Source organism: Meleagris gallopavo, chromosome 1 (genome assembly GCF_905368555.1).
Source record: "Meleagris gallopavo chromosome 1, MGAL_WU_HG_1.1, whole genome shotgun sequence".
Classification (NCBI taxonomy): domain Eukaryota; kingdom Metazoa; phylum Chordata; class Aves; order Galliformes; family Phasianidae; genus Meleagris; species Meleagris gallopavo.
In genome coordinates, this window is record NC_139404.1 from 146,775,131 (window position 1) to 146,791,729 (window position 16,599).

The 16,599-nt window shown below is 33.6% G+C and overlaps 1 long non-coding RNA gene across 1 annotated transcript in view; it reads right to left on the reverse strand.

Annotated features, from left to right (window-relative positions):
* The window catches only part of LOC146545679 (uncharacterized), a 130,576-nt gene extending 117,045 nt beyond the window's left edge, over nucleotides 1-13,531 (reverse strand). Inside the window, exon 1 of the long non-coding RNA XR_014880875.1 lies at nucleotides 13,262-13,531. This is a non-coding gene — a long non-coding RNA (uncharacterized LOC146545679). The remainder of the gene's footprint in view (nucleotides 1-13,261) is intronic.
* Nucleotides 13,532-16,599: the final 3,068 nt, after the last annotated feature.

A 16,599-nucleotide genomic window follows, 5' to 3' on the forward strand; every position in this document is an offset into this window, starting at 1 on the left:
ATTTCAAAGAATTTTAAGATTAATTATTTATTAACTGAAAATAAATTTTTTTACATACAGAATGCACAGATACATGTTTGCCCCTAAATTCCTTGTGGTGTTTTTAGTGTTTTGAAAGGGGTGAATTCATTTGTAAGAAAATAGGTATTCAAATATTTTACACTGTCTTTCTGAAAATACGGATGGAGTGAGAAAAAAAAAAAGAAAAAGAAAAAGAAAACATCAAAACTAGGAGAAGCCTGATTTTATTTTTCTTAATCTATTAATTTCTCAAGGAAAATATTCTTGAAACACATTAGAGAAGAAATTCAAAATTACTAATAGTAAAATATGTAAGAAAAGGCTTTGTAAGAGGTTGAAAGAAGTTAACATCTAGAAGTGTGATGAAATACATTACAGGAATTTAATCAATCAACTTAACAGTTTTAAGACAAACTGCATAAAGCAACTACAGTCAATCAGTAGCAAAATGAAAGGGAACTGCACGAATGTATATGTGAGGCATCATCAGAACTACTTTCACATCAGCACAACTTTCATTCTGTGATGAGCAACCAGCAGTGCTTGGAAGACTGAATAATACTTATTGAGGACAAACAGTTCTGAGCAGTACAGTTCATATCTGCCTCAGCTCTTTCTTACACTATACATAAATCAGTTCTGAAATGACAGCAGTTTGAAAAAAAAATCTGTGTTATTTTTAAAATGTTGATACTTGGTTTACATCAAACTTATCTTTATAAAAAATGCTCTATGAAAAGTTGATTTTCATTTTAGGTTTCTCTCTTTTGCAATAAACCTTACAAAAAGATTTTTTGGCAAAGTAAGAAAAAATCTTTCTTCATTCAAGAGACAGATTTGGTTCAGTGTTTTTTTTTCTTCTTTACAAACGCCCATATGTGAGTGAGTACTGTCTGAAATTCTTGAAACTTCTTCTAATGTCACATTTAGACGTAGAGCACATTAACTGCAGCAATGAAATTTCTCTGACCTTTTGGCAAAGTAGATTTGAAAAATAGCAATAATATTCTTTCTTCACTTGTCTTACTGTACCTTTTTAACTATAAACTGTCACTTACATGTATGGTTCATTGATTGAATTGAGGCAGTAGAGAAGTATTCAGAAGTTTTATTCTGGACAAGACAGTAATTCAGAAAAGTTGAAACAGCTCTTCTAAAGTTACAGAAATTAAAAATTGTGAGTTTTGTATTTTTATAAAAAGGTGTAGGTGACCATCTTTTCCAGAACAAGACAGGAACTATAACACTGGAGGCTTTAGGGGAAATAAGCTTTGTTGGAAGAAGTTTAGGGATGAGTATAGGGATGAGTTAGGGAAAATCAGATGAGTTTCAACAAGGCCAAATGCTGGGTCCTGCACTTTGCCTGCAGCAATCCCGGGCAAAGATACAGGCTTGGGGCGGAGTGGCTGGAAGATTGTGTAGAGGGAATGGACCTGGGGATATTGACTGATGCTCGGTTGAACATGAGCCAGCAGTGTGCCCAGGTGGCCAAGAAGGCCAATGGCATCCTGGCTTGCATCAGAACAGTGTTGCCAGCAGAAAAAGGGAAGTGATTGTCCCCTTGTACTCAGCTCTGGTGAGGCCGCACCTCGAATACTGTGTCCAGTTTTGGGCCCCTCACTGCAAGAAAGACATTGAGGCCCTGGAGCGGGTTCAAAGAAGAGTGACAAAGCTGGTGAGGGGTCTGGAGCATAGGCCTTATGAGGAGAGGCTGAAGGAGCTGGGATTGTTCAATCTAGAGAAGAGGAGGCTCAGGGAAGACCTTATTGCTCTCTGTAACTATCAGAAAGGAGGTTGTAGTGAACTGGAGGTCGGCCTCTTCTCTCATGTAACTAGTGATAGAACTAGAGGGAATGGCTTCAAGCTGCACCAGGGGAGATTTAGGCTGGACGTTAGGAAATAGTACTTTTCTGAAAGAGTGGTCAGGCACTGGAATGGGCTGCCCAGGGAGGTGGTGGAGACACTGACCCTGGAGATGTTCAAGGAACGTTTGGATTTTGTGTTGAGGGACATGGTTTAATGAGTACTATTGGTGATATGTGGATGGTTGGACTGGATGATCTTGAAGGTCTTTTCCAACCTTGGTGATTCTGTGACTGGGGAGATATTATAGCTCTCTATAACAAACTAAAAGGTGACTGTGATGAAGTGGAGCCTCTTCTCCCACAGCTTGAGTAGTGATAGACAAGACGGAATGGCCTAAAGTTGCCATAGAGGAGGTTAGATATAAGGAAAAAAAATATTCTCCAAAAGAGTGTCAGACACTGGAAAAGGATGCCCAGGGACATGGCTGAGTCACAGATCCTGGAGGTGTTCAAGAAACATTTAGATGTGGTTCTAAGGGACATGATTTAAAGGGAAAATACCAATGGAAGCTGAATGGTTGCACTAGATGATCTTTTCCAATCTTAATAATGCTATGATTCTATGAGTCTAAGAAAATTTGAATTAGGTATTTAGTACGAGCTACTTTTTTTCTCAGTTTGCATACACATATTAGATAGCACATGATAAAGTTCAAGACCTGATTCCAGCAGGTTTTATGTTTCAATACTTTATCTAGATCTCAAGACATCTTTTAAGTTAAAAAGAAAAAAAAAAATAAAAGTTGTTTCTAGAATAAAGAAGCAGCGGTAAGAAAATAATAATAGAAACAACATAAAGAAGAATGCTGCTAATTTTTGTATTGATGTATTGCATTCACTTAGATATACATATATATATTTTAATATCAAAATAAAAGATGGCATCTTTCATTCTGGTTTTCCGTTAGTTTACTTCAACATAGTCAAATTTCTTTACGTCAAAGATGAACCATGATTCATCTTGTTAAATTTGGTTACTGCAGGATATACTACATTTTATCTTTGAAGTATGAGAGATCCTGATATTTCTGCCAAAACTGATTTTTAAAAATTACTTTTTTTTAATAGCATGTGCTTGTGTAAATTTAATTATTTCCCATTTTTGAATGAGCCATCTTTCATCTTATTTTTTAATATACTATTATTATCATTTCATAGAAGATTAGTAAGATGCACATTCAATTTGGCCATTTCTGATAACTATATTATCAAAGTAAGAAATAGATTTCTTTCTGACTGTAATTCTTAGTCTATTTTGATACCTGTATGAAGTCAGTCAAACTCCACATGTACTGTAACTAAAAAACACCTAATAAAACTTTTTCTACACAATTCATTTTGCACAAGAGAAGACTTTTATAGTCTTTCAATTAAGCAGGATTTCATGGCAAAATGAAAAAGTACAGCTCTGTCCTGGGGTATCACAGAATTATAAAATCATAGAATCACAGGATGGTTGAAATTTGAAAGGATCTCCGGAGTTCATGTTGTTATAGTAGGGTCACCTAGAACACTATGCCTTCTCTCATGTCCTTCATAGTATCTTTGAGGATACAGAGTCTACACCTCTCTGGTAAACCTGTAGCAAACCCTCAGTACTTGTCACTTAAATGAAATAAAGAGTGAAGCATACAGCTCTCACTTCTGGTCACTAAACTCAGGACTGCTACCATCCAGCTGCTGGCGCCCATGCTGGTGCCCAGAAACCTAAGGTCTCAGTTCAGTCTGGGAAATGTGACTACTGATTTCCCCTCTGCAGGTTCAACCACTAGCAAAGTTGAGCAAGTAATCCAGAGATACAAAGACACAATGGCAAGGACATGATAATGATATGAATGATAACAGAGGTTGCCCCAGCCAGGAGGTGTCTTCAACAGGATTTGCATTAAACATGAAAATAGGTACAAACAACTGACAGCCTTTGGTAGCTGGCACCAGTTCCCCCCCCCACACACACACAGATCCCACCAGCATGTGATGCTTAGACCACATGCTCACTCCAATAGCTGACACCACAGGTTGTGGTGCCCTCTCTCCCAGCCTAACTCCTACTGCTGCCACCAGCCTTCACTCAAACACACACCGGTCTTACCAGGAGTTGTCATGTAGCCCTTGTTGTACAAATACACACAGTTGAGAGTGCACAAATATGGAGACAGAGAATTAAGAAAATGTGTAATGAGAGAAATAAGAAGATACAGCAGATTTCAGTGACCAGGCAAGAGGCTCAGATAAACAAGCTTACTGACTGACCCAGTTTTACTTATGGCCAGAAGTTTTATACACTTTTCTACCTATCTCCCCTCTTTATTCTTCCTGCTCCCCTTTTCTCCTGCACAACCCCTCAAAGCTTAAAGAGCTCTGCAGTTTCTACACCCCCAATCCAAACCCTTTCCCCACCCCTTCAGAGACTTAACAGATCCAAAGTCCAAGCTGATCTTCCTGGCAGTGGGCCTGTTGCTAGCTAGCTAGCTAGCTAGATCAGCTAGTGTGACTGGTGGGTTTGTTTCTTATCATTGTCTAAATTTCTACTAGGTCAGGACTGTATTGCAGCATTTTTGGTTTATTTTTTTTTTTCTTCCCCTTTTTCTGCTTCTTACCACCTTGATCAGAGATTCTCACTCAGATAACCCTGCTTGAATAAATATTCCCACAATCTGCATCTTTCTTTATCAATTAGTACAACTGACCAGATTTCCTGGATGTTGTCTTACAACTCAGAAGTCTTCAATCAGATAATTCTGCCACAATAAACATTCCTAACTTCTCACATGCCCTCACTGATTAATGTGTCTGTCCATACTTAGTTTGCATTACTTCCTACCTTAATAGTAGTTGCACTGGAAAAGATCCTTGACCAGATACTCCTACATAAGGAGGCACTCTCCTTCTACGTATCCTTACATTCATAGTAAATAATTTTCTCTCTTATATTCAGATGGAACCATCAAAAGATTACAGGTTATTTCTTTGAGGTGATATTCACTTTAAATAAATGCTGAATATTGTTTTCCTACTAAAGAAAGTCTTCCAGGTGTTTCAACAATTGCAATTGTGTGTTGTCAGTAATTTGTGAAAGACTGAAAAGTACTCCCACATAAAACCTGGAGTATGCATTTAAAAAAAACACTTAAGAAAATTTCAAATTTAATGTGCAGATTTGTACATTTTTCAAATACCATGGCTTTTGATAAATTGATTAAGGACTTAAACATAAAAGAAAAAGCCTAAAGATTAACTTTTCAATGGTCTAGTGCACTGAAAATTCATTGACTTATTGAAAATTTTGCAGAACAAAATCATAAATTCTCAAAAAAAACATGTTTATTCTATATGTCCATGATTGTGCAGCACAAGCTAGAGCAACATTTTTTTCAATTCTCTGCCTTCAATCATCATCTTTTACAATTACTGTTACACATTTCTTTCTTTGCTACATCACTTGCAGGAGATACAGTTCAGGGAATTTTATTAGGCAGTATGCCTGGATGATAAGAGTCATGGAGGGCATTTATTTTAAAGTAGCCTGTTTAACAAAAAAAATGGAAATTTTAATAAGTTAATTCCCTCTGCTTTTTCTATGGTATCTGTCAAGAATCATTGCCCATGGTAGCTAGATAAAACAGACATGTAATGTAGTTTTTAGAAAAAGAAATAGTAAAACAATCTTAGCAAAAGCACTAAGTAAGTTTCTAAAACATTCATAATTAGACATCATTGTCAGTGCTGCTTTAAAAAGCTTTTGTTCACTTGGAAATACAGTAATTTGTGTGATAGAAAGTTGATGTTACAGTGAATTAAAATCATGTGTGACTTCTTGCTCATCAGAGCTATTTTTCTTTAAGTTTCATTAAAACAGAAAATATATTTACTAGACTTGAAAAAAGTTGTGTTTTTTACACCTTCATCATTATATGCATCCAGATCAGGGGCACCTAACAGAAGAGAGACATGGACCCACAAACTACATGGAATTTAATAAATGTAAATGCATCTGGGTTGGGACTACCCTAGATACATATACAAATTGGGACATCAGGAGACGGTCAACTTGGACATTAGGGAAATGTTTTTCCCTGAAAGGATGGTTAGGCTCTGGAATAGTCATCTCAGGGCAATGGTCACAGCACCATGCATTCTGGAGTTCAAGAAGCAACACTATCAGACATAGGATCTGATTTTTGAGTGACTCTGTGTAAAGCCAGAAGTTGAACTCAACGATCCCTGTGGCTGCCTTCTAAATCAGGATATTCTATGATTCTACAAAGCAACTCTAAAGGAGAGTCACAAAAATGATCAGATGACCAGAACACTTATTCTATGAAGAGAGGCTTGAGAGAGTTCACATTTTTCAAATTCAAGAAGATAAGGCTCCTAGCACACCTTGTTGTGGTCTTATAATACAAACGAAGGGCCTACAAGAAAGATGGGGAAAAAATCTTTAATAGAGTGTGCATTGATAAGACAATGGGTAACGGTTTTAAATGAAACCTATATGAATCCATCGTAAGGTACAAATGCTGCAGAGATAAAAGCACTGCCACCTTGGACTAAACAGTTTCTATTTTACAGATTCCCTTTTCTTTCTGAAATGCATTTGTTACAGAAATAAAAAGTAGTGTCATATCTGAATAGCTTCTATTATTCCATGATAATACATGAATTAAAATATCCATGAAATGATAATTTTGCTAACTTTATTTAAAGGAAGATTGATATTAACACAGTATTTTATTATAAGAATTCATTTTCCTGATAATAAGAATACGGAAACCTTATTCAGATTAGGAAAGCATCATTATAGATGAGAGAAGCAGCTGTGATGTAAAAATATCCTTTTTATGTAACAAGTCTTTAAAATAACAAAAATCTGCACATCAAAGTCAAGAAGACAAAATAGGGAACAAAATTAACATCATGATGCCTGTATACTAAAAATACATTTTATTTAAATATTTTAGTTGCTATTCCTATGCATTCAGAAAGCATAGAATACATCAGAATTTTTATAAACTTATTTTAAAGTATGTCTTAAATGTATTTTATTACTTATTAATTGAATAAATTTGACTTGAATATATATATATAAATTTATATGTATATGTATATAAATTATAAATAAATATTATATATATTATTTATTCAAGTATATATAAATATATACACACACATATATATACTTGAATAAAATATACTTGAATAAATAAATATATACATTAATTTGAATAAATATAACTTGAATAAAAATAAATGAAACCAGAACCTAAGAAACAAGGAAGAGGAATTCACCAAATACTTATGTTTCAATTAGACTGCCTTAAGGCCCAGAAATTTTTATTATTTATAGTTAAACTATTTTTAAAAATTCAATTCTTATTAAAATAATCTCTAAACATGTCCTTGTATTCTATATCATACTATATATGTCAAAAATAATTTATTAAATGATGTACTTTTTTGTATTTCAACATTGATAAAGGATATGTATTTATGGGCATAATTTCTCTTTTGCTTAAAGAATAATTCCATGAGTTGTAAAACAACCAAACTGCAAATCAAAACCATTAGAATGAAGAACAGAATGATACATCTATAAGTGAAATCTCAAAAAATTCCAAGTATATTTTATTTCCAGCACTGTTGGTTAGATGATCATATGATTCTTGATTGCAATCAAATGGCATCCAGCCAGGAGATGGAGTATTCATGATTTTTAACTCGGACTGATACATCTCAGCTTAACAGCTTACAGATTGAACATTCACAGAATACAATGTAAGTGAAGTTGGAATATCAACCTTTTGACTTATGCTTAATGCTAATGGCAAATTTTTGGCTTAATGGAAACACATTTAAATTGCAGTCAAATTAATGAGCCAATATGAGTTCAGAACCAAATAGCCTGATTTATGGTTTCTGTAGTTTGTATATTATACCTCCACAATACAAGTAAATATTTGAAAACATAAATAATATTTGAGTTATATGATAGATCTACATAAAGACAATGTATCACAGTATGCTGCAAATTTTTATGTTATTATTCAAAGCATTAAAGTATTACAGAATTCTGTCTTAAATTTTTAATGAAATGATTTTGTTCATCATTTGAATTCACGTGCTATTAAATGAAAGTAGAAATTTAGTAGAATTTTAGGTATTTTCCTGCCACATTTCTGTCTTAATCAAAATTGCCTATTTCAGAGTTATCAGTGAAACCAAATATTATTACTTGAAGAGCTTGCTGGGGCTGAGTGGAATAAAAGGCATTATATTGTTCATTTGAATCCAGTCCATGTAAGTTACTGTTCTCTAATCTCTTTTCTAGCTCTCTGTGAAATGAACTCCAAGTCCTTTAGCCAGTATGAATGAGCATTAAGGTAAAACTAACATTCTACATTGCCAAAATCAGTTTCTATATTCACTGGAAATATTTGGACTGCTGGCATATTTGCTTGTGTGTAGAAGTGTTTGAAGCAGTGCCTTGCATCAGTTTGCGGAAAGAACAAATAATTAATATTTTTGATATTATATGCCCATGACTGGGTGTCTGTTTTGATAATTCTAATTGGAAATTTCACTGCAGGTTAGACTTTATTATTGAATTATCTACAAAAGTCAATACAATAGGATACAATATAATCAGTACATTTCAATGTTTTAACTGAAATGTAAGGATCATGTGCTATTGTGAATGGATACATCTGAGGTGTTCTTTTGGAGATAATGCAAAAGAAGTTTCCTAATAACTGAGGGTAAAAAATATCAATCTCAGTTATTCCTATGATCTTCTAGTTTATGATTTAATATAAATGAAGTTTTCTATGTTGAAGTTTTGAATCTGCAGTCAAGATTTTCCTGATGTTTAATAGTAATGTTTTGAGATTAACCTGTCAAAAAAATTTTCTCATTAAGAGACAAAAGAATTCTAATTGCAGTGGAAACCTGGAAATCTAGTTTAAAATTATACTAGTCATAGCAGTTTCAATAACACAAATAATCACTTTTACATTCAAAATGGCATGTCTAACACTTCCTCACACAGGGTTCTACACAAATATATATATATAAAATAATTACACAGTTCCCTTTTTTCTTTTTTTTTTTTTTTTAATGTAATAGAAAAAATGACTCAGTGGAAAAATTAAAAGATCTGAAAAAAGGGTATCATATTCAATACAATTTTCCAAATATCTCCTACAATTTTAGGAGTGTGCTGGTATTTCCTGGGATAAAATTAACTATCTTCGTAGCACCTATAGTTCAGTGTTTTGTACTTGTGAGCAAAACAGTGTTGATAATGCCATTGATTTAGCTATTGCTGAGAGTTTTTTCCATTTCTCACACAGCTCCACCAGTCAGTAGAGTGGTGTGCATAAGAAACTGGAAGGAACAGAGCAAGGATATCTGATCCCAATTAACCAAACGAATATTCCATAGTATAGGATATAGTGCTCAGCAGTAAACACTGGAGAGGAAACTTCAGAGGAAATTTTTTCTTCCCTGTTTGAAAGATAAATCATTAGAAGCATCTTCTAACATGAGAGGAAACTAGTTTCAGGCTTTACAAAAAGTTAAATAAAGACAGCATACATGTGTTAATCTTGCAACAGGAATTATAAAGGTGACTGAATTCTTCATATGACTTACATTATTGATGTTCATATTTTTGATAGTTTTACACTATTTGATGAGATTTTCAAAGAGATCTTATACAAACAAAAGTCTATAAAAACAAGAATTCCTACCCAAATTAAATGCCAAATTTCAGCAGTTTGGCTATTACATGTAGTCTTTCTAAGAGCCATAACTAAAGCCAATTGCAAATCTAGTAATAAATGTGCAGACCTAGATTTCATGTCAAGTTACATTAAATTTTTAAATTTTACTTAATCTGTAATAGAAATAATCTACCTTATCATGTTCTATCAATATAACAATGAAAAAAGGAAAGATTATTTTTGGCAGGCAGGAAAAAACAAAAACAAAAACAAAAAAACAAAACTAACAAAAACAAACAAGCAAAAACAAATAAACAAACAAAAACCCCACAATATTCAAGAACCCAATTTTCAGCTGGAAATAGAAAAGATTATCCTTCTGCTTTATGTTATTACTGTGTTCTTAGTGATGGTGAGTGCCAAAAACTCTTTAAGAACGAAGATTCAATGCAACAATTCCAGAACTTTACTTGAGATATTATATAAATCGTGACTGACCTCTAGCTATCACTCCAGAAGTTCACAAATCTCCTGTGTTTTGTTATATCCGCTTCTGTTACGTAAATATGTTTTAGGTTCTAAGTCTGACTAAATGTTAGTAGATACTTTAGTGTGAATATAAGCTAATTTAGATCAGATTTCTATTAAACCTAGGGGAATATTAAATAGCCTCACATTCAGACATCTATAATCTGAAGCTGTATGGCAGATGGAAATTCTGAATTAATCTGAGATGTGGAGACACTAAAGAAGCAAAATAAAAATAAATAAAAATAAAAAAATCAAATACAAAATATTTCTGGCTATTCAGATAAATAAGAGGGAATATTTCTCATACATAGTGTATTAAATACTAGAAGATATTTTGATTAATGTGAGACTTAGATCTACAAGATGCATCCCAGAGTCCTGAGGAAATTTGCTGATGTAGTCACCAAGCCATGGAAGACAGAGAGGTGATAAGGGAGAACCAGCATGCCTTTACCAAGGGGAAAGCCTGCTTGACCAAGCTAGTGGCCTTCCATGATGGTGTCACTCCATCAATAGATGAGGGAAGAGCCACTGATATCATCTATCTGGACTTCAGCAAGACCTTTGATACAGTATCCCACAACATCCACTACCAATACAAGCTGGAGGATGACAGGATTGAGCAAATCCTTCCAAAAAAGACATCGGGGTACTGATGTATGGGAAGCATGGCCAGAAGGTTGTTGGAGTGACCCTTATAGGTCTTTTCATTCCTACTGTATCATTCATTCTGTTTTTTCCTACTCTTCTGTACCAACAGTCTAACATAAAATAAATATGTGAAGAAATGTGCTAATAGGAGTGATCAAGCATGATCCAAGATTGAAGGAGTAACTAATTGTGAGTTAATGAGATAATGTCTGTTTGTATCCTGTCAACAATACTATGTTATTTACCAATTTTAAGCACCAAAACACCATGTTTAATATAGAATTATTGACTTATTTGATAGAGGATATAAAGAAGTAATTAGCTGATTAGCTTCTTTTGCTTTTGATTTAGCAGCAACTTTCTCCCAAATTTTTTATTTTTTTTTTATTTTTAGTGATGAGTAATGAGTTTCTCTCTTTTTTCCTCCACTGAGACATTAGATAAGAATTGCATTGGCACTGTGTGAAGTCCAATAAGTGAATAATTGCCAGCAGATTAAAGCCTTGTTTACTTTTGGATATGCTATTTACGAAAACGTTTAATCCTACCTCCACTGAAAGATACTGAAGCTTTCATATTTCAAAAAACTTTTTGTCGTCAAATGTAACTTTTTGTCATATAATCTCTCTTGATAGTAAACTCTTTTTTCCTACTGAAGAGAAAAAAAAAAAACAAACACTAATAATTATTTGGTTGTTGATTACATACTTGAGAGCTTCACAAATGCAGTATTTAGATGCATTTGAAACCCAGCAACTAATAAATGATTTTTAGGCAAGAGAGAAAATCTAAAAAAATCAAAAACATTAAAACTGTTCTATTATCTTATCCTTAGTCTAATACCTACCCAACTAATATGAGTGAAAACATGCATTTTTAACAGTTTCTGGTTTTCAGCTTTGTCATACATTTGTTCTCATCCCTACCAGCCCTGACTCAATTCACTGATAAAGCATGATTCTCCTGTGATGTCTATCAAGCATCACGTTACACACATTGACTGGGAGTGTTTAAAAAATATTCACTCTCTTTTCAATTTTCACCTGTTACCCAGAGGGTAACTTTTTACAGCTTGTATGCTGAGGAGATGCTGCATTCTTCCACTCAGTTACATTTTCTTAATTTACAGACTTCCTTACTCTTAGTTAGGACCAGTGGATGTCAAAATTATTAGACTGTATAAATGTTATTCAGATCAAAATATTGATAAAAAATATTTGTGTATTTTACAGCATAATGCCTATCTGAAATATGTCTAGAAGACATCAAAATATGATATAGTATTGTTTTTTAAAAGCAAATATATTTCCATCCATTTCTCAGATGCTTAAGATTTTCAAATCATTTTATCACTACACATTCTGAACACAACAGTTGTATCATAATTTCAATGTTCTCCATTGCCACCATTATTAATTTATTAATTTGTGTAGAGAATGATTCCTGCTTATAAGAAAGAAATTAACTATTTTTAAATAGTTTTATTATTTATTTTTAATCTTCACTGGTTCTCACATTTTAAAATGCTTGAAAATCCCAAAAATGTCCATACATCCATAATCTCCATTGTTTTGCTGCATTGAAATTCTTGAGTAAAGAATAGTTATGGTCTTTTCCACATTTATGGTCTCAAAGGGTAAATGAATAATGGTCTGAATCCCTTTGATTTAATATAGAAGAAATGTGGAAAAATTTCATTTAGATCAGAACAACAACAAAAAAAAACAAAACAAACAAACAAACAAACAACTTGACAAAATGAAAGCTGTTCTTTTTTTTATTATTTATGATGCCACACATATCCAAATTGGAAATGCAGAACTTCAAGAGAAGCAAATAAAAGTATTCCAACTACATGTTTCCATATATCTTTCTAAAAAGACAAGTTATCACTTTTTAAAATATTCCAACTAAGCTGTTCCTGGGATAAGCTAGAAAAAATTTTGAGAACAAGTAGACACGAAGATAAAATATATTCCTCTGGAAAATATATATATATGTATATATATATGTGTGTGAAATAATAATTAAAAAAAAAAAACAGCAAAAAACAATACATTAAAAATAGTTGGAGAGAAAAAAATAGCATAGTAATAATAATTTAAAAGTGATTAGAAATCCTTCACATACAGCAAAATAAGTTAGAAGAACTTGGCAAGAGCTATATGACTTATTAATAAAAATAGTTTAAGTAAAATAAATAGAAATAAAAACTAAAATAAAGGAATGTCTGGTAACTTTGTAAAATGTTCCTAAGATACAATAGTATAGCCTTTCCAATATGAAATGTTAAGAATGTTTTCTTGTCTTTTCTATTTGAAATGACAAGTTGTCTTGCTCCAATTTGTATGAGGAGAGAAGGTTCTTGGATGTTTGTATACCCAACATGTGATTAAGAAAAAGCAGTTCAAATTAGGGCGATGGGGAAGGGAAATTGGGTGGTAGGAAAGATACGAAAGGAACAAGAATTACATAGGACAGGGATAGTCACCACCAAGATCCAGCAGCATTCCATTGCAAGCCTTTCCGATGGTCCAAGGACAATACTGGAGCAAGAGCACAGGAGAGAGCAGCAGCAGAGTGGCTGGCCTTAGGCAGCAAGCAGCAAGCAGGTACAGTGACAGCAAGTCCAGGAGAAAGAGGCAGGTCTCAGGTAGCAGGACAAGGAGAGTTCGTCAGTTAGGCAAGTATGAGGTCATAAGGCATCTGATGTCAGACACCACACTCTTGAATATAGGTCACATTTTTATCCTTCTTCTGTCAACGTGGCATTCCTGGGTGCTTAGATAAGAGTCATGTGCAGCATGCCTAAAATCGCTATCTCCCTCAAGATAAGCCCACGCAAATGACTGCTTCCGAGCCATTAAGCTGCTCCTTCTCTCTCTCTCTCATTTTCCCTGGCCTGCAAATCTTCAGAGAAAAGATTTCTCCAACCTTGACCAGAGCTTGCCTGGTCTTGTCCATCTGATTTCCTCAGCAAGCTTTGAGACAAAGGTGCAAAAAGAATAATCTCTTACACAAGTCTACTTTCAAATTTTTTTCTGACATAATTATAAAACTAAGAACAGATTGCTGATACAAGTCTTCTGTGATGGGGATTCTAGCTACAGCAGTTGCAATGAGTTTCTTTTAAAATGTTGACTGAAAACTCAGCTTGATGCCATTTGCAGTTTAAACACAAAAAACCCCGGTGCATTAAAATATGGGAAAAATATGTTTACATTCAAATTGTGCTGTTAATTGACTAAGAAAGGGCAAGTGGAGTATATCTGTAAGTAGATAAATATACAAACCCATGAGCTGGGACACCTCTCAGGGTACCCCTGCACTGGGACATCTCTCAGAGCAGATTCTTCAAGGATCAAAACTCATTTGCTGAAAAATGTTGATGAGGAAGAAGGGTGAGTAATATACCAAGGGGAAATTCTTTGTGTGCACAACTAAGTTTATAAATTTCTCACTATCCTGCACTAAGTCTTATGTAAACCTTGTCATTTTCAAATCTTTAAGTAACTGTTTTGATTGTAACAAATTCTGTTAAATCGTTTTTAACTTGACTGATGATCAAGTGCCTATTAAGTGCTGTTTATATGATCTAATTTTGTGATTTATTGTAGAAGTATTAATAAATCCCAATTTGCTGCTAAATCAGACTTGTATAGGAATGTGTGTGCAACAAAAATAAATTTTATTTTAAGCATGAATCAGACATTTCAAAGTTTTTTTTTTTTTTTTTTTTTTGGGGGGGGGGGGGGGGGGTGCCTATTATAAGGTAAATAAAATGCTTTGCTGGATCAAGAACTTCCATGAGCATTCTTTAAATATGATACCAATTGAACAGAGTATTTCAGTTTCAATGTTTGTAATATGAATGGAATTGGAGTAGATTTTTGGTCCACTTAATACAAGTTACATGTTCATAATTCATAGTCTAAATTCAAATATATGGAATAATTAAAAAAATAAAGTTCCTAAAATTCTTATAAAGACTTTGGACCTTATTCACTGGGAACTTCTTCACTGCTGTTTCTCAATGTACTTTGAATTTGTTTCCATAACAGCAGTATATCATTCTTCTCTGAAGCTCAACGGAAGTCAAATTCCTGTACAAGGTTTGGGAAGGGGAGGAGGAGGGTCTCAGAAGGGGAGAAACAGTTAGTGTTAGGTGGACTTGTTGCTGTGACAATTATTAAAGAAAGGAAAAAATAAAGTTGGGAAGCATAGCTATCAAACACAGATCAATACACAGAGCCTGTGTAGCTCAATATTTTGATTCTGCACTTGTTTAAAATGGGTTCTATTCCGGGCTGTAATTAATACAGTTACTGTCCCTGTCACTTGATGACAAGCTGCTAAATTAAATCTTCTGGTAGAAGATGACTGTGCCTGACTGCTTGGTACTAGCTATTGCTAGTATATACCTTTCAGGAGTATTTCTGGTTTACTTGCTTGCTTATGTGATCATTGTACTTGAAATTTACTTTATTCTTTCATGAGCTGAATCCAGCCATGATTAGCAATTTAGTTTCCTAACTAACATAGAAGAAACAAATAAGCCAGTAGATCACACATAAGATGAAGAATAAATAAATTTGGTCTTAGCCAGAATTCATATTAGCATCGAAAACAATAGCACAAACAAGCAAACAAAGAAACAAACAAAAAAATCCAAACAAACAAACAAACAAACAAACAAACTTGGAAAAGGTGTGTGAGGGAAAAAGTAGTCTACTTCATTATTTTGTTGTGGTAACTTGTGCAAGTGTTGTGGAAGACTTTTGCCCGCCCATCCCAATTAAGTAAGGTGTCATATGGAATATTTTGTAGATGGATCAACAGTGGAGACTCCGTTGGTTTTCCATGATAGTCCAATGATTATCAATTAAGAAGGAGAAAATAAAGTTCTCCACCCTTGAGAGGCCTTGCTGAGCTTCCAGGGTTTGAATGTTATTCTCACAGAATTTCTACCTGATCTATCTACAGTATACTCTTCATGGTTCTAGGTAGCTGATCTTCCTACTAGAGATGTACAACTTTGTTTACTCTTCTTTTTTTTTTTTTTTTTTTCCCTTTCTTACTTTTTATTATAAACTAAAGCTATGTATAAATCATGTAAATTTCAGTCATGTTAAACTATGATGTATTTCAAATTATTCTTTCACATCTTTGTAACAGGAAAAAACGTTATTTAAGATAATGGAAAACATAAAGAATTTACTAGGAAAAGTATTTAAAATAAACATATTCCTTACAAGTAACATAGATTATGAGATTATTTTGAGTCTTGACCTCTAGATTAATCCCATCCATAATCTCTTTTACCTTTGTTTCCTTCAGATTAAGAACAAATTTTCAACTGGGACAGATGGTTTATCACTATGCATTATACCTGCATTTGGAACTTGCAAAAAATCCATGGAGATTTTATATAGATGTCCCACAATAATGCCATGGGAGCCTCAGATAACCAATACGAAGCAAACAAGCACTCACACTATTGGTGAAAGAAATACATGTAAATAAGAACCTACATGATAAGAAAATATAACTAATTTTTAGACTTTTGACCATATGAACAAAATAACTGGGTTCAAGAAAATAATTCTGATATCTGAGGCACTTCAAAGATTTACACCTAGTTCATCAACTCTGCTATGCAACTACTGTTTGGCTGTAACAGGGTTCATAATTAAAAAAAATATATATATATTTTTTGAAAGTCCTTAAATAATTAGCTACATGAGTATATGAGTATACCTGTGGTATAGTGTGGGCAACAGAAAGGTCAGAGAACTGAATAAAATTCTGAG